Below are 24221 nucleotides of genomic sequence, written 5' to 3'. Positions count from 1 at the left end.
ACTGAGCTCTGTATCAAGACAGCATCTGAAAGGACACCTAAAAAGTAATACAATAAACAATTAATTTTATCAACCCACTACCCAAACATATTTTCCCTATTCTGGTTTTGTTTATTTTGTGGAGGGGGCTACATTTTGATCCTCTTTATTACAAAAAAATAGTAGATTCAAATTGAATCTACTATTCAACAGTATTCAACAGTATTAGTGAGATCCACTTAAAAATAAAAACAACTTTCATGCTTTTGCACAGTGTTAAGGATGCACTTTTCTTTAGCTTGTAGATATCATAAACATGTAACACTTGTTCCTGTCCACATATTGTAACTGAAAGCATCAGGGTCAAACAGTTAATAAAAGGTAAAGGGAAGAAATTAAATGATTTTCCAGGTAATAAAGCATATTTAAATGCATTTGTAACAGCAGGGCACACCACACGTGCTAACCTCAACGTAGGAGGGACCCAGGAGGCACGGCAGGACACTGGATGAATGCAGCAGAATGCCCGGTAAGGGCAGGAAATGGCCAGTACTTACCCACAGGTATGGAGCCGGTGGAAGCGGAGCAGCAAGCAGTGCCACTGCAATGGTTTATAAGCACTTGCTCTCTGAGGCTATGAGGGCACTCAGGATTTCACATCACAGACCCATGCCCAGAGCCAGCTAGAAAAAAGTGAGCAGATTCAAGCACTGGGGGGGAAGAGTACCACAGCTGCATCAAACTCTGCAACACTGAGAGTGGTAAGGAACCCCGTCCCCAGTCTGGAAACCTGGAGGGGTATCCAACCATCTAGCAAACCAGGGCAGCCTGAAAAAAGGCTCCTCATGGACCCCAACATGCTGACATTGAAACAGAGAACACGTGAGTGTGACAGCTGCCATGACCCAACATACGGGCATGGCAAAGACGTCATTCCTTTGAGTTTCATTGTCCTTTAAAGAGGTGGTCACTGTTAATTTGGAGAACAGCAGGATATTTGAGGTGGGTAATGAACCCCAGACCCGAAAGTAAGGCAGGCCGAACTGTTTGATTTGAGCAGGGGAATTAATTGAAACAGAGACTGCTGAACACCCAGGAATTAGTTAAAGGCTGGGACCTGATTGACACCGATTATGAATTAATTTTGAATTTTATTTATTTAGGAGAGCCTATGAATTAATTAGCAACTGTATTGATTTAAGATCAACCACGACTTAATTACAGACTGTGTTAATTTTGGAAAACCTGCAAATGAAACTGATGATGCAGCTTGATTAAGGCTTCATAAATTCAGCACAATCGAGAGTAAATTCCAAGGCCCAGAATTAATTAAGGGCCTGACACAGCTAAAGCCCTGGAATGGGCCAGAGGCATCAGGCCGTGTAAACCTGGGGACAGGACCATTGACATCAGCCAGATCTTGGTTGACGAGTGGATGGGGTGTAGTTCCAAGAACACCAACAACACAAGTGTGCCCATAGGGGTTGTCAGTACCATCCTAGGACCCTCCTTTTATTGAAGATCAAGGTGTGGTGGCCAAGTTGAGGGAAGTACCCCATGAACAGGCCATATGACGTTCCTCAGTGCCCAGGCTAAGAAGGAGCCCAACCAGGGCAAATATCTCCCAAGCCTCAAGGGATCTCCTGTTCTGGTGTAAGCATTTACAACATAGCTAAATAACATGTTTTAAAAAGCACATACACTTTCAAAGGCTTATGCCGAATTTTGCCCCATCATTTCCAATTGCTCCTGTCATAAATAGCCAAACCAGAGTTGTTCTTGATATGTAGAGAGCATTGCTAGGAGTAAGGTTAAGCCTGCTGAAAAGACCGGTTGTGTCAACCAAAAAGATGCATACAAGCTGAGAAGGAGCTAAACTCATCCAAATGAGTTCCCACATTCCAGACTTCTCCGATTAGCACTAGATCCCTCTCGTTGCAGTCATGGATACTTTGAAGTACGTAGGGTGGCAGTAAAAGACTACCACTCAAGGAACAATATCCTATCGCAATGGGGATTACCCTATACAACTCAGGTTGTGGGATGGCCTGTTAGGTCTTCAAGAACATTAGTCTTCCTTTTTGGGGTTTACAGAATGGAACAGTCAGCTGTTCAAGCCTCTCCATTTTCATTGGCATGATAGGATATGGAGAGCAAATGGTTACTTCTCTCAGCTGGGCTGTAGTACAACTTGTTTTCACATCCTATTCAACATATGGGGCCGAGTTCTGATGTGCATCCCATGTTCACAGTGTATCACTGGAAGGGATATGACAAAAAGTGAGCCATTTGTGACTTAACAATTTTGACAGCTGGTTCTTCACTGTCAGGCTTTTCTGCAGTTTACAGCAGCCTTAGATTCTCCCAGCTATAGTTGGGTGGCTGGCTGGCTGGTGTAACAGGGGACCTGCTCAGGGCCGACTTCCCAGTGGCCTGCCCACATGTTTCTGGAATAACTGCCCGCCTTCTCACCAGCCACGCCTTGTTGTTAACTGTTTAATTGATCTTAATAAGCAGGAGGCTGCCCATTTCTTGCCCCGATGCCAGGGGGCACTATCTGCGGCTCCATTCCTCCCCTTCACCACAGCCCAAGCCTCACAGATGGCATCCAGATGTTCTCACAATCACTGGCCCCACACTGGGCCCCATAATCCTAGTGTTGAACCTCTCTATGTTCCCTCCATTCCAGCGGCCTAATCTGCCTTCATCCTGGGCAGCATAGCTCCCTGAACTGCTTCCCCTTCTGGGTGTGGTCCCCCGGGACCTTTGGCTACTAGCCCTGGCCCACCTCCAGGCCAGTTGGAACCCCAGGCCCTCAGCTCTTGGGCATCCCTCGATGTGGGCCCCTGGCCCTTCCACCCTTCCGGTCCTGGACCCAGCATTGACCAGTCAGGGGAAGTCCAGACAGGTGTGAGTCTATGGCCTCACTCTCTTTCTCTGGGGTTCACCCTCCAGGCCCTACAAAGGGGTAACCCACCCGATTGTGGAGGCTAGGGGTTAAGGCGCCCCAACCCGCCTTTCACTGGGGTGGTAACTGGCCTGGCATTTCCTGGGGACTCCTGCACCACTGGGAGCCCCACCAGGCCACCCACTCCTGGTAGGGTGCAATTTTCAGTCGTACCCAGGACTAGGAGCCTCCTGACCATCCCCTACAACTCCTCCCTTACCTCCAGATGATACCAGCAGCCCTCCAGCCAGGTGGTGTTATTACCTGGCCTCCAGCAGCAGAACTGCCCTGTTTATATAGGCAGCCCCAGATTCAAAATGGCTGCCATCATCGGGCACCTGGTGGCTGCCAGCACCAGGCCCTTAAAGTGGCAGGCATCTGCAGTGCCCTGCCACAGCTGGCTACAGTTGCAAAGGGACATTATATCAGCCACAGACTGCTGGAATGCTGTGACAGTGTGACTACCTTCCCTTATCTCAGATTCACCCTTATGCTGAAGGCTAGGAAGTGGCATAGGCTATGCTCCCGTTATCCTCAACTGGACAATCCACCACTTTTATAACCCTTTTGACATATGCAAGCTAGCACTAAATTTACAGCAGCATAAAAGAGAATCTAGCCTGTGGCACAACATAGAAAATGTTCATTTTCCAAAGAGGTGATGAGAGAAAAAGTCTTTGATTTCTATGATTTAAAGGCTGTTTAAAATATTTACTGCCACAGCTATACTGGGTATGTATACACTGTAGTCATTGCTGCTCATGTGGACATTCCCAAGATAGCTTTTAACTGGTTAGCTCACATATTGGTTGCAGTAAGACTGTAGAAGTACAGGCTAGGTACACAAGTATTTATTCAGATCCTCGAATAGGCATTTCAATCCACACTGTTGACACCGCTAGCAATACCCAGACGAAAGGGCATCTGACTAGAAGTTAACATAGACTAGATTATTATTGATTTGCATTGCAGTAACACCTGGATCATAGTCCATTGTGCCAGTTATTGTACCAGCACAGGACAAAGGATGGACTCTGCCCTCAAGAGCTTGCCCTCATTTAAAGCTAGCACAGACACATCAACATGAACAGTAATTGCAATGCAAATATGCCCATTATCCTCAATATCCACTAGTGGGAGGCTGTGTGGGTTAGTAGTTAAAAGTCCTCAACAGGCACATTGCTTGTACACATGCAATTAATGTGACTGAATATACTCTGCCTCAATTTGACACAATACCTCTTTTCACTTCCACCCTGTGAAAGAAAGCAGAAATGAGGAGCAGAGGAGCTTAGCTGCATCCTTTTCAATCAACATCCTGTAAAAAAAAGCAGGAAAGAGGCAGCTTTCTGGTTCAATCCTTTCCCACCTAAATGAAAGGAAGGAAGGGCTGGTCCCTCCAGCTTTTAAACTAATGCTGATGTCACCATCTACACATGCATTTAAGCGCAATAATTTACTGCATTGCCGGATACCACTTGTATCTGATGGAACTATTCAGCAATGCAGTAAATTAGTCTACTGAACCCTAAGTGCTGTGCACGTGTAGACAGTGACACTTTACTAGGCAGCAAATTAGTCTGCTGCACAGCAAAGCATCTCATGTAGACACACCCAACTGAAACTTAGGAGACTTGGTTTCATGCTAGGTGTTCTATTGGCCCTGCTTCATGATGTCAGTCCAGTCACTTTGACTCCCTGAATAGCAATTTCCCCATTTGTACAACAGGGATAATAATATTCAGCTCAATGCCCGTGTAAAGCATGTTGCAACAAAGAAAAAGCACTCTAGAGGAGCTAGGTACTATTACTAGTACTACTAATAGTACATTAAGGTCTTCTAAAACCACAATTACAGTGTAGACATGGTAAGACAAAAGCCATTTTATCATCTTGAAGTGGGATAGGAGGTGAAATCACCTTAATGGAAAGGCTCTAGGCACATTCCAATTAATGTGATGATTTAGTCTTAGAACATTCGGTTAAATTGGATAAGCAAGATTTTGTTTCTCTCTTTTTTTAAATCTCAGTCACTGTGTAATGACAAAGGTACCAGACATAGATTAAGGGTGGATTCTTTTGGACCGATGCCACTTTCTAATGGATTTACATTGACAAACTGCTATGTTTATTCATTGCCAGATAATCAGTCATAGTTCAACCTGGGCTGGTTAGATTTTCCATTATGCTCATGTTTTCTAGAAACAGGTTAAACCAGTGGTTCTCAAACTTTCTAGACTGAAGGCACCTGTTGTTAGACTTAAGGCACCCCTCAGAAAATGCCAGCTTTTAATTTCCATTGTTTGTTTGTTTTTTACTACAGGAAGAATAATAAAGCAATTCTTCTGTTGCAAGGAACTCTGAAGGACCACAACAGGTTAGAGTGTTTTTAACACTATGAATTTCTATTTGAAATCTCTGGATTTATCTTGTGAATGATGTTTGCACACCTAACAGTGCTAACATTTTGAGGCACTCCAAAATGCCACACCACCCTGATTGAGAATCACTGGATTAGATAGGATGCAAGCAGATCCTTAATCACTTAGGCCCCCTCTACACATGCAGGTAAAGATGCAGTTGGATCACAAGTGTGAATCACATAATTGTGCCTCGTGCCATGTCACACACGCCCGGCAGGAAGCATGACTGTGGGATCGCATATTAAAATCAATCACACTTTATTGCCCGTGTAGGGGGAGCCCAATCCTAGGCTTCCCCTACATCAGCAAGAAGCAGGCACTCACGGGCGGGAAGATCCCAGCTGCAGGGGGCCACGTCCAGCTGGGAACCAGAGTGAGGCACAGCCAAGACCAAGAACCTGTGTCGGCCCAGGGGTTTTCACACCCCCCAAGCTTTGGGGATCAAGGCAGCCATGATCCCTAGGGCTCAGGGATTGCACCCCTTGGCTGGGAATGTGGTCAGCTGACAGGCTTCCAGCTGCAGGAGATACCCTGCTACACGTGCAAATTAAAGCTCCATAGCAACCAGCTATAAAGTTAGTACACGTTTTTGAGGCCTGACTTTATAGCTGGTTGGAGCTTTTTATCATGTGATAGCTAATCTGCATATGTAGCTGGTTTCAGGGTAATTGTGCAGTTGACCAATTAGTTGCACATTACCTGTTACATGTACATTGTCCTTATTCATCCACCTCACAATTCTCTATTGGGCATTTTTACCTAGAGATCTGGTAAAACAGTTACCAACCTTAAGTACTTTCAGCCAACTAACAGTGCTCCTTTCTGTGTTTCTGAGCAGCAAGCATGGCACTCAAATTTGTCAGAACATTATACCTCATTTCAGTTTTCCCTTGTACATGTAATACAATAAAATCAATGCAAAACAACTTTCAAATACTGTGGGTGCCTATATACGAGCAGTGAGGCTGCTCTGATGCACTGTAATTATAGCACGTCGGAGCAGTCTCAATTAATTGAGTCTGCTGGATTTGGTAATTACTGTGCTCCAGCAGCCTCCAGTGTCTCGTGTATCAGCATCCCCACACTTAAAAATGGCAGTGGGGGCACTTTATCTAAAGCTCATCCAATGAGCTTTAAATAAATTGCTCCCACTGCCATTTTTAAGCTCGGGAATGCTGACACATGAGGCGCTCTGCACACTTTAATTAGAGCAGCTCTCAGAGCCAATATAAATGTAAATATTTTAAATTTTAAAAAGAAATAAAAGCAAACCCAGAATTCCCATTAAACTGGTTTTAAAAAATCTCTTCCTGTTTTTGCAACCCAGGTATTGAAACATGAAAAACACAAGGAAATTTGCCTCAACAAAGATTTGGATTAAATCATTATTTATTTGTATTGCAATAGCACTTTGGGGCCACAGTCATGGGTCATGGCCTATTGTTGTGATAGGCTCTGTAGCAGTAGTTTATTTACAGCTTTTGCTAAAACACAGCAGTAAAATTGACAATAAAAGTATACAGGGGTGAAGGTTGTAGCTGTGTTGGTCTACAGACATAGGCAGACAAGGTTCCTTGGGTGAATCTCATATCTTTTATTAGACCAACTTAAATAGTTGGGGGAAAAAATGTTTAGCAAGTTCTCAGGTTTAAAAACCCTTCATCAGGCTGAGGATGCCTCTGCAGTTGATGTGTGCTCTTCCTGGATGGAATGAATAGTAAAGAAGCCAAAGGCTGGGCTGGTATGCATGCAAGACAGGCTTTGCATGCATACCAGCCTAGCCTCTGGCTTCTTTACTAAGGGTTTTTGAACCTGAAAGCTTGCTTAATAACTATTCCCCAACTATTTAAGTTGGTCTAATAAAAAATATCAGATTCACCCAAAGAACCTTGTCTACAATAAAAATATATAATTTACAGTTATTGGTAAAAGCATACAGTACAATTACAGGGGTGTAGGTTGTAGCCGTGTTGGTCTAAGGACATAGGCAGACAAGGTTCCTTGGGTGAATTTGATATCTTTTATTAGACCAACCCAAATGGTTGGAGAATAGTTATTAAGTAAGCTTTCAGGTTCAAAAACCCTTCGTCCATTTCAGACGGCTGAATTCGACATCTTCCATGTTGCAGGGGTGTAAGTTGTAGCCGTGTTGGTCTAAGGACATAGGCAGACAAGGTTCCTTGGGTGAATTTGATATCTTTTATTAGACCAACCCAAACAGTACAATTACATATTCTGCCAATTTAAACAAAATTAAAGTAGAATATAGTACATAATGATGCAAAAATAGATAAAATCAAAGTATATAAAATGGAGTAAAAAATTAAAAACAGGAAATTATATTTGACTGTGGCCCTTATTCTTTGTACAAATAACACAAATACACCTAGGGAGCATAGGATGGGCTGTAAATTGTTAGAAAGAAGCCAACTTGATTTTTCTTCACTTGCCCAGTATTTAGAAATTTCCACTAAAGGAGAGATTCATTTTCCTCTTATTTCTTAAAGGACTGAGCAAGACCACAAATGGTGATTTAAGTAATCTATTTTGTCCTTCCCGCAAGAACATATCCTGTCTGTGTATGAGGTCTGACACCACCTCCCCATGACAACTGCATATCTCATTAGAGTGAATTGCAGTCTAGTAATGGCCTTTTGTTGGTTGCAGTTTTGTATTGGAGATAGATAATTGTCTAAACCAGAAAAGTGCTGTATAAATCTCAAAAAAGAAGTCTCACTGCCTGCAAATCTTTCAGCATGATGCTATCTTTAATTCTTAAATTTACCTCTTGTTTTAAATATAGGAGAGATACTGGGTCAGTAACTGTCAGCACATTTACCATGTCATTTGTCTGGAGGAGAAAACAATGTAATTTGACCATCCAGATAAGGGCATATTTGGAAGAGGAGAGGCTTCTAAAATGCATTTCTTAGGGTATCTGATAGGGGTACAAGCTCTAATTTTTACCCAATAATTTAGAGTTCTTAAGTAAGCTGAAGGGCTCACACTAAGCTGTTTCAGATCACATAAGACCTCCCATTGTAGAATGTGACAGAGATAAAAGCTGCTTTAAAATATAATTAGAATTTTTTTCTATTTTTAAATGAGTCATTAGTAACCCATAGTTCTGCTCCATACAATAAAATGGACTCTATCTTAGATCTACAGACCTTTAGTGCTGCCAAAGCCTCCCTTCTCCTTTCTCTTACTGTAAAAGGAGATAAGCACTATAAAACCACAGAACGGAAATGATAGACCTTGCCTTGAAGTACTTATACTCTAAGGCTAGGGACAGAAATTACACATAAACTGGCATAAGTGATCGGAAACTGGTTCAAATCTGTAATACCACAGAAGTTTGGAGCATATAAACTGCTTTCAAAATGGCCAAAACTGGTTTAAGATAAACCTGGATGGATGTAGTATCAGACTTGACTGATTTAGGTTAAATCAGTTTATTGAACTTCTGTCCCAGATCCCCTCCACATTCAAGTTAACTCACAATCCCACCACCCACACACACACATCCCATGATGCTTTGCACCTCCCCCAGAATCCCCCACTCACAGGGTGGGAGGCCAAGCCTTGGCCCAAGCTGTCTGCTACAGCCAAGCAGGAAGGCATGCTCTAGCACCCCCAGCTTCTGGCCTGGGCCACTGCAGGCAGGCATGTGGCTGCGTTTCCAGAATCAAAAGTGAATGTCTGTTCACTTGCTTAACTGTTCAATCTACACAGCTTAGCATACACCTGGCTGGGGTCATCTGACCCCAGCACTTTTTCCTGCCCAGGGAAGGGGGTCAGACTTGATGATCTACTGAGGTCCCTTCCAACCATGAAAACCTATGAAATCTATGAAACCCACAGAGATTGAATTGATTCAGCCTTTTGCTTTTTGGTTGTCTGTACTTAGCCTAATCGTAACATGCACCACAGCAGGTGAATATGACAAACTGACTACAATGGTCAGGCAGAACATCAGTTGCCTAACAGTTAGGTCTGTTTTCATTGTCTGAGCTTGGAGAATTGCAAAGAATCTAAAACATAAACTCCAAGGGGTACTCAGAAAAAAAAATTACAATTTTAGATTTTTTTTCAGCTTTAATAATCTAAGTTGTTTTTCCTAAAAGAGAGAAGAAAAATTGTGGATTTTATTTTTCATTTTTAATATACTATGATTTATAGATAGAGTCGAATTTTCATATTAATAGTTGATCACTAATCCTTCTGATGATAAAAAAAACTAAAAAATTCCCATAGATTAAAAGTTATCCCATAGATTATCCAGTATGCAAATAAAACACTTAAAACAGTTGGGGGAAAGAAAAAGATCAGTATTCCATTCCTGGCGGGGGTGGGAATAGGAATAATTATAAATTAATCATTGTATTGTGCTTTTTGTTATAAAAGCTTCTCCACCATTAAAATACAGTTTACATTTTCAGGATTCTAGTTTTCCAGTTTTCACTGTCTGCCACACCAGAATCTCCTATAAATCATAGATTCTTAACATACAAATCATAAGATCTCATATGCTATGTTACAGTTTGTTTTTACTTCAGACTATACTAGGTTTTTTATATATCCCTTGTGTGTGTGTGTGTAGGTATGTGTGTGTGTGTGTGTGTGTGTGTGTGTGTGTGTGTGTATATATATAAATAAAAGCATATATATGTATACACACATGTGCATGTATATATACGTGTGTATATATTATATATGCATATATAATCCAGTATAGTCTACATGTATAGTACGTACACATACACACACACACACAAGTGTGTGTGTGTGTGTGTGTGTGTGTAATTGCAGTTATAATATTTGGCATTGCTGTAAGGCATTTGGCTGTAAATTGTTTATAGCTGGTAACATTTTTTGTAAAGAATTATTGATTAATTATTCCAGATATAGCCTTTCCTGGCCAGCCACAGTCCCTTGTTTACTGTACTGCTAAAGTAGCTTATGATAGAATTACACTTTGGAACCTTTCCCTGAATTGTGCATGCATACTGTATTTCAACTGTTTACCCTCATAATTGTGTTCTATAGGACTTGATGTTCTCTGAAGATTTTCAGGGAACAGTATATTACCACAACAAATTGTTACAGTACAATGATATCAGCAGCTATTAGATGAGCATTTACTTGGCAATTACTGCCTGAAAACATTCATAAGTTTGCTTTAAAATAAGCAGTCACTGTATGGAATGTGCACGTGGTTCAGGACTTTTTGGTGTGTCATTATCACTTAAATCTGTTCCAAACATATGGGTGTACATATGTGTGGGTGTGAGTATGAGGATATGTCTGTGTATGCTATGCAGTGCAGATGCATGTACTAACAATACACATTCACACTTACATCATAATATGACAGGTACTACATGGTATCAATTTCAATGGAAAGAATCAGATTCAAATTTTATAAATGGTGCAAGCAACCTAGAAAAATAAATATTCTTGCCATATGTAAACTAATAACTACTTTTTCAGCTGCCCCCATTTACTTTTCAAGGCAGCATGTACCTCCCTGCATCCAAATAGTGTTTAGGATTAGCCAACATTAAAATCTAATTACCACCTTATCCCAGGACAGGTTATATATACCATGTAGGTCAAAGCTGAGGTGAACTATTAAAGCAATCTAAGCTTGTCATGGAATTGTCCAGATTACATCTGACAAGTTAATGACAATATACCAACACCTATATGCAGAGGTTGACACAGCTTCTGTATAGGAAAAAAAACCCATTCACATTAGAAAGATTACAGAAAAAAATAAGTAGTGTGGAATTTCAGAAAGTTTGCTTTCTGCAAAGTCCTTTCTGGCGAGGCAAAAGTAAGAGAAGACCATCTCAGGATATGTATTTCTACAATAAACAGTGTAATGGGATCCCTACCTCTATTGTTGTTCATTTGGAGGTTCCAATTTATTTGCTCATTAGAAGTAGGATGGAGCACCAAGTCTTTTATCAAGAAAGATAACTGAAGATTATTGAAGATCTACAAGGTCCCTTCTGACCCTACTTCTATGATTCTATGACTAATCACTTAAGGGAATGACAACCCAATGCAAGGGAATGACAAAAGTAAGCAGCCTACCACAGGTTATTTACTACTAAAAACAGAGTAAAAAGTTACAAAACACATTGGTGAGAATCAGGGATCCTAGTTTTCTCCGATAAAAAAAAAATCCCAAATTTTGGATTAAAAAAAGTAACCCAATCCACATTTTTCTGTGATTAAAATGAAACACCACTATACATATATATCTATATATTAGTGGTGTTTCATTTTAATCATGGGAAAATGTGGATTTTGAGTTATTTTTTTAATCCGAAAATTGGGGATTTTTTTTTTTTAATCGGAGAAAACTGGGATCCCTGGTGATAATTATTGTCTGTCTGTCTGTCTTTAAGATAGGCAAGTCACATTTTGCAGGTTCACGGACAATGAAAGTGCTGTGGCCTTCAGACTGTCTGTCTGAAGTGTTTCTCATAAATATTCTCCAGTTTTCTATGCAAATTCCACCAATCTTTTCATGTGTTAAACAGTGAGACATTTACAATACAATATTCGTAGCAGGCTGCAACAAGCAGTCTCCTCTTCCCCTTGGGTGATGACTGATTGTTATCCCAAAACATGCACCTTCACCTTGCTCTTTGTTGGAGAATCCTGAGAACTTGCCCTCTAGTCATTTCTTCTTTTCATAGACAAACTACTTCTAAGTACACAAAGTATGGACACTACAAATTTTGCCTCTCCCGTAGTTGTGATTCGTAACTTGAAAATGATCACCAGGCAGGTATCAAACAGCAGTTTCTAAGCCTTTTAGCAAGTTCTGCAAATTTACTTTTTAAACAAAGAAGAGAAAAGGGAGTGACAAAAAGCAATTGCACTAAAACAGGGGTTTTCAACCCTTTTTCACCAGTGTACCCCCAGCAGCTGGTTGAGAAGCAGGGAGTCCCCTGGCGGCCAGCCAACAAGCAGGGTAAGTGGTGGGGGGGAGGGCTGTGCAGCGTGTGGCAGCGAAACTGGAGCTCCACTGGCAAAACTGGAAGTACCACCAGCTTCAAGGCACTGTTGCCATGTTCCCCCAGGGCCTTCCAAAGTACCCCCAGGGGTACACATACCCCCAGTTGAAAACACCTGCACTAGAAGGTATTATAGTCTACTGGGAAACTATGCAAGAACTCTCAAAAGGGAAAATCTATATCAAGGATTTGCTTTTATTTTTTTTTCATTCTGTTGATAACAGACTGCCTCACAGACCAAATCTCCTCTCATATACAATTATAGGGATTACATCCCTTCCTCTTTGTGATCACATAAAATGGACAAATATTAGAAAAAAAAATCCCTGTATTTTAACTCATGTTTAATGTGATTTTGCAACGGGAAACTAAGGAAGAAAGTTACTACTAGGGGACTAGCCAGCCAGCACAGACCATTAGTGAGAGAGCTAGTGCTGTTTGGTGATTTTGGATAAAATCATAAACAGGTTGACTGTATGATAGTACTCCATACTATGACAGTATGATAGTACTCTACATGACTATGAAGGAAACCCGAATTCCTGTGCTAGGCTCCATTTCTCACCCACATATCCAGCTAGTATGAGGAAACTACCAAAGGAACATATTAAATCCTTGGGTATAAGAAGGTCTTGAAATAATCCAGGGTGTCCACCACTGGTGGAACGGTCACATTTGTTCTCCTTGTTTTTTGCAACAACAAACAATTAACATGGAAGTGGAGAAAAGAGATTCTCAAGCTACATAATGGCTGTAGGAAAATATTTCCTAAATTTCTGAGTATGAGTATAACCTGATCCTCACCCTCATCTGTAAATCTACTGAAGACAATGGAGCCATGTTAATTTACACCATCCCAAATTCTCTGTCTCTATCTAGAGTCTAACCCTATTAGAATTACTGGGACTTTTTCCAAGTATTTCAAAGGGAATACGATTGTACTCCTGGTATGGTTTGAGTTAAATAAGATCATCTGTTTTAAACTCCGACTAAAGGAGACCTATATAACATATGCCCAAGTTCACCTCAGTATGAATGAATAATGAACAAAAAACACCAGCTTGCTCCTGTTCATGTGATGTGTACATCTGCAACTTGTTAGCAATGTACAGGCTTCAAAATGAAAGACTCCCAGGTTGAAAGTTAAAGAGCTGTATAATTTCATTCCATTTACATGAATAATTTAGAATTTGATCTCAATACTTTATATTGCCACAGAATACAGAAATAGAGTTGAGAGGAACAGCAAAAGAGATCTGAGGCAAGAACTTCATCACTGCACCAGCGCCTCACACCAAAAAGGTGATTTTTTTCCCCTTCAGTTCTTGCACTATGGAAATCCTATCCTGAGTTGCAAACCAATGTTTTAGGGCCCATTTTAGTGCCCAGCCTTGTACATGGTATAAAGTTATATAGATACATATAAGCATATGGTTCAAGTTCCTGCCTATGTAACCTATTATTCCATCTTGTTCATGCCTAGGTTGAAAGTCGGCTATTAAATCTGCACACAAGTTGTTTTAATGCATAAATGTATGCTTTGTAGCTTCCTAAAAAAATATGTCACCCTCACCCCAGGTTCTGTTTAAATTAGCTGTAACAGTATTTTCTCCTGACCAAACCTAGTTTTCCAGGATGAGAAGCTAAGAACTTGCTTATGCTATGTATACCAAATATGAAAGATCCTTTAAAAAGAAAAAAGAAACAAAACAAAAAGAAAAAAACTGTAAAAAATGCATTAGTTTTTGAAAATGCATATTTAAAATGTGTATAACCTTGAAATGAATTTTTTAAATCAAATCAGTATTAATGTCTTCTTTTTTAAAAAGATGTAGAAGGAAAGCTATCCCTATATCTTTCAAGTCTGAGGTCAGACCATTAGTCAATGCTGCTATGTAAGGTAAAAGCAATTAATTAAAGTATGCATCAGCACATCTATCCTATTTTGAAAGATGCAAAAGAGAGCCCTTTCAAACAATTGCTTGATGTGTTGTTTTCAAACCCAACAATTCCTCTGCTGAATCCAAATGGGAAGCATGTTCCTTTGTGGTTCCTTGGGGCCCACATGGATTTTAGAATATTGGCGAGTCCTGGGAATGGAATCCCAGTTCATCTCATGGGGGTTACAATCTCAATGCCTCCGACAATGATTAGGGGGAAAATCACTGAGGGGATTTATGTTGTGGGGGGTTGGGGTGGAGAAGATTTGATAGTACCTCAGAAAGGCTAGTTCAAACGCTTCCTTGATTAATTTCAAAGTCCTCGGAAAGATTTGCCATTCTATTTCATGCATTTTGAAAGAAGTATAAATGCAGAATCAATTTTAAAATAGCTTTAAGATGAAGTTGGCCAAACACATCATGATTTTGTAATAAGCATACAGTAAATTACTTTATCGCCCAACCCTTTGATAATTTTGTGGCTCTAGGTAGAACAAAAGAAAGTTAGACCAACTTGCTATTCAAGATATTTATTCTTAAACTTTCAAGAAATGCTACAGTATTTTCCAGGGTCTTGTATTTTCTTAAAGGACTAAGCAACAAAAACTGTTTCATTGGCCCTGATTCACATTTTTATGCTCTTATAAAGTAAGACTGTAGATGTGGGATCCATAGAGATGTGATAACTTGTTCCAGCTGTAATTTCCCATACGATCATTTTTATGAACTTGTCTGCTCATCATTTCCATTCTATCTGTGACTGTGCATAATGAAAGTCAAACAGATCAAATACTGACACTTCCCTTTTCTCCAAATTAAAAGCTAGCAGTCATGTTTGCTTCCCCAAGTGACAAAGGAGAAGCAATCAAAATGTATGGGGCATAACATGGGTCCATTCCAAGCTGTTGGGTAGGGTATAGGTTCTGGAGATTCGTTAATCTTCCGCACTTAGGTTTCTCTTCTTCTTGAATGGTCTTCATGAAATAACCCATACAATAGTAATCTTAACAAAAAGAAAGTTTAATAAAAACAGGGGGAAATGGAATGAAAAGAAATGATTTGCTGACAATATCTCAACTTGCTCTTCTCAGAAACTGAATTAGATAAGGCATTTCCAGCTTCACTGTAGAGAAAAAAAGAAAGAATTTGCATGTCAGAAAAGCAAGTCCCTATTGTGATATTCTCATCAGTCATTCACTACTGCCACATTCATGTTCACCTCCATGCTAAGAAGGTTTGCTAACCCAAGGCCACTATACCTAGTCTCTAACGCAGTTTTCTCCACTTATTTGTACATGCAACCAGCTGTGGACTCCTGCTTTCTTTAAGAGATGGCCAAGGGTAAATACAAAGAGCCTTAAAACTGATTAATAAATATCTTCCATTGGCTCGAAGACCTGACTTAGAAACAGTACTTCACAGAATAGCCCCTGCCCCAGTTAGTGTTGTGTGTAGCTCTGTACATAAAACTTTTATCAGCAAAACCATGCCAGTCAATAGTATGATCTTTTGGTGAAATAGGTATATCCATAAAAGCTCTACTTTGAACAGAGTGCCTTACACGAGTATGTCTTATTTCTGCTTCGTGACCAGAGTAAACTATATAAATACTTTATACTGAAATACCCAAGTTCACACCAGAGGTTTCTTTGTCACTTTAAATCTACTGGTATGATTAAAACAGCAACATGTTGATGTGTAGACAAACTGTTCTCTCAATGTAGCCTATCATTCAAGCAGGTAGATTCTCTTTCTACTTCCCCTACTCCCCACACTGGCACAAAGGGTTCAGATTTTCCATCTTGTGAAGCAGAAGGTTTGGCCCTCTGAGTTTTAGAAATGCCTGACATTTATTCTGGATAGCTCTAACCTGGAATGCATTTTCATTTTTAGGGCAGAAATCACATGAAAAATCTTTTCACGTGGAAAAATGTTCTGGAAAGGTGAAGTGCTACCAATTTTTGACAGCAAGTTATGATATAAGATTGATAGTGGGTTGCCAAGAACCCTGATCACAACTTGCTGTGTGAGGTGTCCTCGGATAAGTCATTCAATGCCTGTCTTTAAAATTAGTATAATAAAATGCCCTTAGACACATTCATTTCACAAGGGTTCTGTTTAATGTTTGTAAAGAATCTAAGGATTTAAAACACATATAAGTCCCAAGTATTAATCTCAGTCTTGTAGACAATCTGTGCATTCTCTAAATAAAAATCTTTGTAATAACATCCATCTGCATTTTGAATACAAGAAAGAAATTGTAAGACAGCCTGTCTATGACTGAAGCTTTTTCATGGAGCTAACCCTACTGTTTGGCATTCAGCCAGCTGCAGAAGCCTATGGAGGAGGAAAACAGTTCTGAAGAAAAGAATGTGCATGTTAAGCAGAGGACAGCTTTTGTGAAGGGTGAGAAAAATAAGACAAATATCCTCAACTGCCAAAGTGCTCACTGGTATGTGCAGGAATGAAGTGAAACAGAGGGGAGGAGAAAAAAACTGTAACAGGGCCCTGACACCTCCTCCTCCCACTCATGGTAGTGTTAGCCTATGTGTGCCACAGACTGAAATAAAGTTTATTTCTATCTCAAGACCAGGTCTGATTTGCATTAAGATTTCTCTGTGGAAAAGCACAAGAGGGACTTGTTTGGAGCTCCTTATGCCAACAAAGAATGTGCACAAACTTTCAGAGCTACAGCAGCGATAACATCAGATGCCTCAAGAAGTTTGGGTATCAGCTGGTTAATGCCAGAATACGTGAAGAAAGCACCCAAATGATTACATTTTCTGACACAATGACAATGTCCTTTTTATTCAGCTGGATTTATCCTACTGTCAAAAGTATTTTGTATAATGCTGCTGAGATGTTCAGAACTCGCTCCCTAGACCCCCTCATCATGCAGAATCATCATGTGCAAAATCATCAGAAATGCCTGCTGCCTGATGCATATCGGATGTCAGAACTAGGCCCCTGACTTCCTCTCCGCACTCATCTATGGATCCATTTCACTCAAGCTGTGCTGCAGATGCATATCGGTGCAATACTGTAACAAACCTATGGAGTTACAGCCAATATGTCCTCCTCCACTTCCTAGAGGGTTTCGTTCTCACATCATTAGTCTGCTGTGCCTACGTATCACCCTAGCGGCATCTCTCAAACACTTAAGGAACCAATAACATAAAAATTAAAAGTACAGCAAAAGACTTTCCATGATGATCCCTTCTGAGGACTTTTAGAAATTGCTCTGGTTCCTCCATTAAAATCTTTTGCATGCTAGAGATTTCTCCAATAATAAATCATAACTTTCCATTAGATGAAAACTTTCCTCTTAACCCAAGGGCTTGTCTCTACTACAAAATTGACTTGAGTTATAGCTCAAGCATTGCCCCTAACTCATGCCCCATCCAGGCAACTAGGATTCTGCCTGCAGAAGTGTTTGTGCAATGCAGAGGTAAATGCACATAATCTGAGCTAGACTAATTTGAGAGATGCAGTTCAAGTGTAGATAGTTCAAGTTACTTCTGCAGTGAAAACATACCCAGAGGGATCCATGGACCGTTTCCAAATTAGCCAAATTCAGCCTTGTAATTAGTGCTGAATTTGACAATCTCTCTCTCTAGATAGATAGATAAATAGATAGATAGATATGTATATATATACATATATATATATAGTCAAGGTAGCATTATGATATGACCCATACTCTCCAAATCTTGAAAGTGTGAAAAGAACAACTTAAGGCAGAGTGTCAAACTCATCTGGCCCTGCAGGCCAGATGTGTGGCCTGGGACTGGTCCATGGGCCAGGTGAATGGTGTGGGGCCACCCTTTTGGGGCAGATCAGGCCCACAGGCCCCAAAGACCCTCCATTCCATATGCCAGATCCAGTGGTGTTTAACTGGCTGGTCCAAAGCAGGAACTGGATCCAGCATGTGGGGCATCCATGGAGCCCCTCCCCACCACATGCCAGATCTAGCACCCACAGTGCCTGCTCTGGCTTGTCCACAGGCACTGGATCAGGCAAGATGAGGGGAGGAGGGGTGCTAGACTGGCCTCAAACAGAGCTAGTACTGAGTTCTGAGGGCTAGTACTGATGTGGCTCCACAGGTTGGATCTGGCCTGTGGGCTGTATCTTTGGCACCCCCAGTTCAAGGCAAAAATCTTCAACACACCATGCCAGCTTTGCATCACCTTTAATAGTATAATGTCCATCAAGAATCATTAATTTCTACCTTCAACACATACCAAAAAAACAATACAGGGCCCAACATTATCCAGTTTGCTTTTTTCTCTAAAATCTGGACAACAACCTCATACTTTCTTGTACAGACATATCTGACTGTCACTGTCATTCATTTGGAAATGTGTTCCAGTTTAAAACTGATGAGACAACTGATAAGATTTTCTCTGATATAGCAGATGTAAAAAACCATGTGTGTGTTGCAGCTGCAGTGCTGCCTGTGCCCTCTGCCTCCGAGGTGGACAACTGGCAGCTGGAAAGCAAGCAACATAGTTGTAGAAGGCTTGCAGAAGCTATTCCATTTGTTATGGAGCTGATACAAAAACTGAATGGATTTTTTGCAAAAAAAACCCCTTCTGCTTTGAAATTGTTTGACCTATTCTAATCTGTAGCCCACCAACGCATGCCATTCACTTATTCCTTGAAGTAACCTTACTTATTTGATCTGGTCCGCCCATATTTAGTGCTGGTATAACTAAGTCAGGTAGCAGTGTGATTTTTACGAATACAGTTACACTGGTACAATCTATTAAGTAGATCCCATGAGGATATACATGTCTGAATGTGACCATTGTTTATTCCCTTTCTTGTGTGAGGTTATGCTATTCCAGTGTAAACATATCTATTGTAGGAAAAGTAATATTACCTGAACTACTCTGGCATATTAAAGTAGTACATCTATTCTGTGTAGGCAAGGCCTTAAGGATGGGCCTGACCTCTGGGCTCTGGGATGTTAGGTCTCAGTTAAGCCCATGAGTATGCAAAACTAAGCCAGGGTGCATCAGATATCTGAACATGGAAGACTAGGATTTGGTACATCTTAGATGACGGCATGCCAGACCACAGAACAGTCCAACTGAATGGATCAAGAGGATGGTGTAGTGGGTGTGACAAGTCAAGAGGATGAGGGAATAGAGGTAGAAGATTAAATAGCCTTGGGAGGAAGGAGACAGGAAAAAGGTCTATTGAGCAGGTAACTCTTAGTGGCCCAATGTAGACTCCCACAGGCTCAGTTCCTACTCAAATGTCAACATTTGCCAGCTATCATGTACAAAAGACAAATATCCCTGCTCTAACAACCAGTGATGCAAAACAATATCCAATACACTGCAGATAGGACTGGACTCTGAAAATAATAAACAAAACTACTCCTCTAGTACTCAGTGGCTGCATCTACACAAGACGCTTACTGTGCAGTAGCTTACTGTGCAGTAGCTCTTTACATGGTAACTGGTGTCACCGCACAGTAGCATCCCAGCATGGTTGCCTAGTGACACTTACTGTGCAGTAATAATGAGCTACTGTGCAGTAAGCGTCACTAAGCAACCGTGCCGGGACACTACTGCACAGTAACGCCAGCTACTGTTCAGTCATTTAGTACTTGGTTATGCAAGCGGCTCATTTAGACGTGCCCAGTGATCATCATTTCTATTCTAGCCTTACTGGGATGTGCTCAGGCCTGAAGGGTTTATAGTAGCATAATCAGAAGATAACCAGGACGAGTGACACAAATCCATAAAATGAGGTAACCACCCAATCCAGTGCAAATTTTACTTGTTTGGGTTTCATCTCTCTGCTGTCTTCCCAAAACAATAGTTTATTAAAGGCATACAGACTGTTATTACCTGCGTCTCTTCTGCCTAGCTAGGCATGATAAAAACTACCTATTGTGCAAGCTACTCTGGGATAGTTGGTTGGATGTCTTCCCATTCCTGGTGCAGATATAATTTGCATTATTACACAAAAATGATGCAAATTACACAGGGCTATTGCATTAGTCAGTCCTGGGCCTCAGAGGTTATGACTTCCTTACAGATTTAATTTCGGTTTGGGGACCAGTGTTTGAGTCTTCATACCATAAAACCAAACTTAAGTTGATGTGCCCTCAATGGCATGAGATGTGAGGAGTTCTGAGGGGACTATCCAACCCTGGTTGTCAATACTGCACTAAACAGAATTATTCGAGGAGTTGTTTCAAAGAAGGAAAATGTATCCATCTTTCCCAGGCCTCTCTGCAGAAGTGTTCTTAGCTCATCAGCTTACTAAAGTAAACAACTCCCAGCTTGGCATGCTCTGGATTTCTGATCATGGCTTCTGTTCCAACTGGTGACAAGGCATGGATCCAACTCAAGAGGATGACCTATTACAGTAGCTGGCATTATTGCAACTCTCATCTTATCAACAGGAAGCAAACACAGACACACGACAGTGAAGAGTATTTTACTAGAGGCTTCTCACCCTGAAAAGGCAGTGGTATACCTTGCTAAGAAAATCACACAGAATGCATGTAGCTATAGCAGAGTGGAGACAGCAGCATGTAGGTTTTAATAACTGTGAATACTTCCTTATGCTGATTGGAGAGTCTGGCAGTCTACTGAGGATTGTGGGAAGGAGCAGAGGACTATCAACACTTGAATTAACTAAGACCATCGGTACTGTATGTGTGTTTTTCCAATCATATGCTGCTGCACCTGACTTAATATTAACTTTATTTATTAAAATCCTACTCACAAGACCTCTGATTTCATATTTTGGTTCCTTCACAATTCTCAGATGGAGATTGCCTAATCCATCAAATTTGAGTACATTGAACTCTTTTGAGTTTTCTTCCAGATTGGATGTGTCATGACCCAAAAGGCATGATTGTGTGTGTGTGCTTCGGCATCAGAATTATCCACGTTAAGTTGCAGAGCATTGCACGGGAGTTTCCTGTAGCAAGAGGAAACTCCAGTGCAGGGACCAGTTTCCCGCCTTTTCTGCAGCTTCTTTTGCAGAGTGCATTGCTCGAGTTGCAAGAGGAATGCACGGTGCAAAAGAGTTCCCGCCACCGGTATGCAAATTCGTTCCCCGTGATTGGCTAGTGCTAAATTATTCACACGTGGCGGCTAGCAATTGGCCTGTTAGCCGTATAAGAGGCTTGAGCAGTTTCCGCCCAAGCCGAAGAGGACTCCACATCCATCTCGTGGGGACTCTGGGTACACGGCAGGGTAATGGAAACCCTGTGTGAGATCCAGAGGAGCGTGGCGGCCTGATCCACCGCCCACCTCTTCCCGTCTTCGAGCGCGACTAATATAAGACATATTTACGATTTCTACATTGGTGGCCTGTTCACCCAGAGCATCCGGAGCTCTGCACCGTGGAGCCTAGCAACCTCCACGAGACCGTCTGTGTTGTGTCTGTCTGTAACTGCAACTTAATCAAGCTTTCCAGCCTACACCATTGCCATCTCGGTGTAAGTAAACAATCTTTTAAACTACCGATACGCGTCTTGGGCAGAAGATGTCACAGGAGAAACAAATTAGCTGGAGTGATGAAAATTACCTGTTGTCAAACCATTCAGTTAGCTAGCCTGCTATTTAAGAGCTGAAGCTTGAATGAAACATTATTATTATTATTTAACATTTCTATTGTGAAAGAGCTCAGAAACACTAGTTAAGACTGGGTCACCATTATGTTTGGTAAGCAAATACTACTCTGTTCTTATAAAAAAAAATACACTTGTGAAAACTTCAGGAACATAAAACATATTCTGTTTTCTTCTTTAGCATTAGCCTAAGGATTATTTCTATTATTATGCTCTGTTAATTCATCGTGATGTCAACCGCTTTTTATTTCCCCGGAGTTTCCATCTTCAGATTTTTCCCTAAACATCTCCATGTTTTCTCTTATTCTGTCCTATATGCCTGGACAAAATTCCTGATGAACCTTCTTAGCCCCATTTTGTTCACATTTAGACTCATCCTCTAATGTGATGCATCTAAAGACACTGCTGAAGCACCGTACTAAACCAATAGCCAGAATAGCTGGAATCTCTCAAACAGCTATATAGGAAGGTCATAACTGTACTGAAACCCCTTCATTAATCAGATCAGGAATGTTATTGTCTAGTCCAGTGGTGCTCAAACTTTTTGCCCCATGGGTCAGATCTGCAGTGCCAGGTCTCTTTGCAGGCCTGATCTGGCCAGTGGGCCCATTCTAGCCCATGGAGTGAGCGTGGCTGGGGGTTGACCATGCATGTGGGGCAGGTGCAGGGTAGGCTGATTTGGCATGGAGGGCAAGTGCAGCTGGGGCCCTCTCTAGCCATGCAGCAACAGCTCAGCCCTTGTCTATCTATGTGGGACTTGGAAATCTGGCAGTGGGAGATGTAGCAGTGTTAACTGCCACCAAATTTCCTTACTCAGAGTGAGCTTCACAGATCAGATGCCATGGTTCCATGGACTGGATTTGGCCCACAGACCAAGAGTTCAGCATCTCTGGTCAGTCTGCATCTGTATTTATTATTATTTATTATTTATATTACTAAAGCAGGAAAGGCTCCAGTCAGGATCAGGGTCCCGAAGTGCTAAATGATCAACAGAAGCAGCACATGGGCTCAAGATCTTTCAGTCCAGAGGAATTTTAAAAGGTAGTGGACTATTACAACTGTAAATGTTTCACTATAGCGCCCCTGTTTCCTATCCCTCGTGCGCTCTTGCTCTCTCCACACTCCCTTGTCTTTTGTTTTCTAATCTCTTCTTATACTCTGCTTTCTGTATGTCCTTTCACAGCATCTAGTGAAGTAAACTTGGGTTCAAGAAAGCTTGTGATATATAGTTAATCTATAGAAGTGCATATCTATCCTGCCTTCTGTCTGACTTCAGACTAATAGAGCTAACTACCTCTCTACTACAGAGCACTATACAAATATTGGGATTTTTATTCTTTAGGGCTATGGGTCACATTTGGCACTACAAAGCAACCAGTCTCTTGGGAGCTGAAGAGATATCCTGCAGCTATTGGCAAACCCACTGAGACCCTGTAGAATGAATACCAAGGAAGCTGCAGAGCCAAACTTAAGGCTCTTGCATGCAGGAACCACTCTGTAGAATTGCACCTGTTCACTAGAGATCTGATTTTGTCTTGAAAAAATGAAAGGTGGCACACAATATAGAAGGAGCAGATAGTGCACATGGATGGCTCTAAGGAAATGGAAGATGATTTAATCAGGTCAAGGGAGACCAAAAAAGATTCAAGTAAGTTCAGAAAAGTGATCACTGCCACCCTTTGAACTAAGCAGCACTAAAGAACATCTACAATAGAGCATCAGTTCTAGTCCTTACTCATAGGAAGCAGTTTGACACCACAAAGCACAGCTTTGCCCTCCAAAGGCCAAGTATGCGTGCACACAAAACAAAACAACATAGAGAAAATAACATTTTCATTATTGGAAGTTATACAAGTGGCAATTAATAGCAGAAGGTGCTAAGCTCTGTCTTCAGTTTTTCCTTCTACACCCCATAAAGTAACTTCAACTTTGGGAACAAGGAATGAAATAAAAATGTATTATTATTATTGTTGTTGTAATAATAATAATAATAATAATAATAATAATAATAAAGTTACTCACATTAAGGTTTGTCATGACCCAAAAGGCATGATTGTGTGTGTGTGCTTCGGCATCAGAATTATCCACGTTAAGTTGCAGAGCATTGCACGGGAGTTTCCTGTAGCAAGAGGAAACTCCGGTGCAGGGACCAGTTTCCCGCCTTTTCTGCAGCTTCTTTTGCAGAGTGCATTGCTCGAGTTGCAAGAGGAATGCACGGTGGAAAAGAGTTCCCGCCACCGGTATGCAAATTCGTTCCCCGTGATTGGCTAGTGCTACAATATTCACACATGGCGGCTA

The 24221-nt window shown here is 41.1% G+C and overlaps 2 long non-coding RNA genes across 2 annotated transcripts in view; one reads left to right on the top strand and one right to left on the bottom strand.

The window, feature by feature from the left end:
- Positions 1–421: 421 nt before the first annotated feature.
- Positions 422–13841, top strand: LOC112550234. Its single transcript, XR_003093952.1, has 3 exons — positions 422–542; positions 5250–5303; positions 13602–13841. It is a non-coding gene; the product is annotated as an uncharacterized LOC112550234 (long non-coding RNA).
- Positions 13842–14886: 1045 nt separating this feature from the next.
- LOC112550235 overlaps positions 14887–24221 on the bottom strand; it is a 25417-nt gene continuing 16082 nt past the window's right edge. Inside the window, exon 4 of the long non-coding RNA XR_003093953.1 lies at positions 14887–15446. This is a non-coding gene — a long non-coding RNA (uncharacterized LOC112550235). The remainder of the gene's footprint in view (positions 15447–24221) is intronic.

This window comes from Alligator sinensis, unplaced genomic scaffold (assembly GCF_000455745.1).
Source record: "Alligator sinensis unplaced genomic scaffold, ASM45574v1 scaffold1223_1, whole genome shotgun sequence".
NCBI lineage: Eukaryota > Metazoa > Chordata > Crocodylia > Alligatoridae > Alligator > Alligator sinensis.
This window is presented reverse-complemented; position numbering and strand designations above follow the sequence as displayed.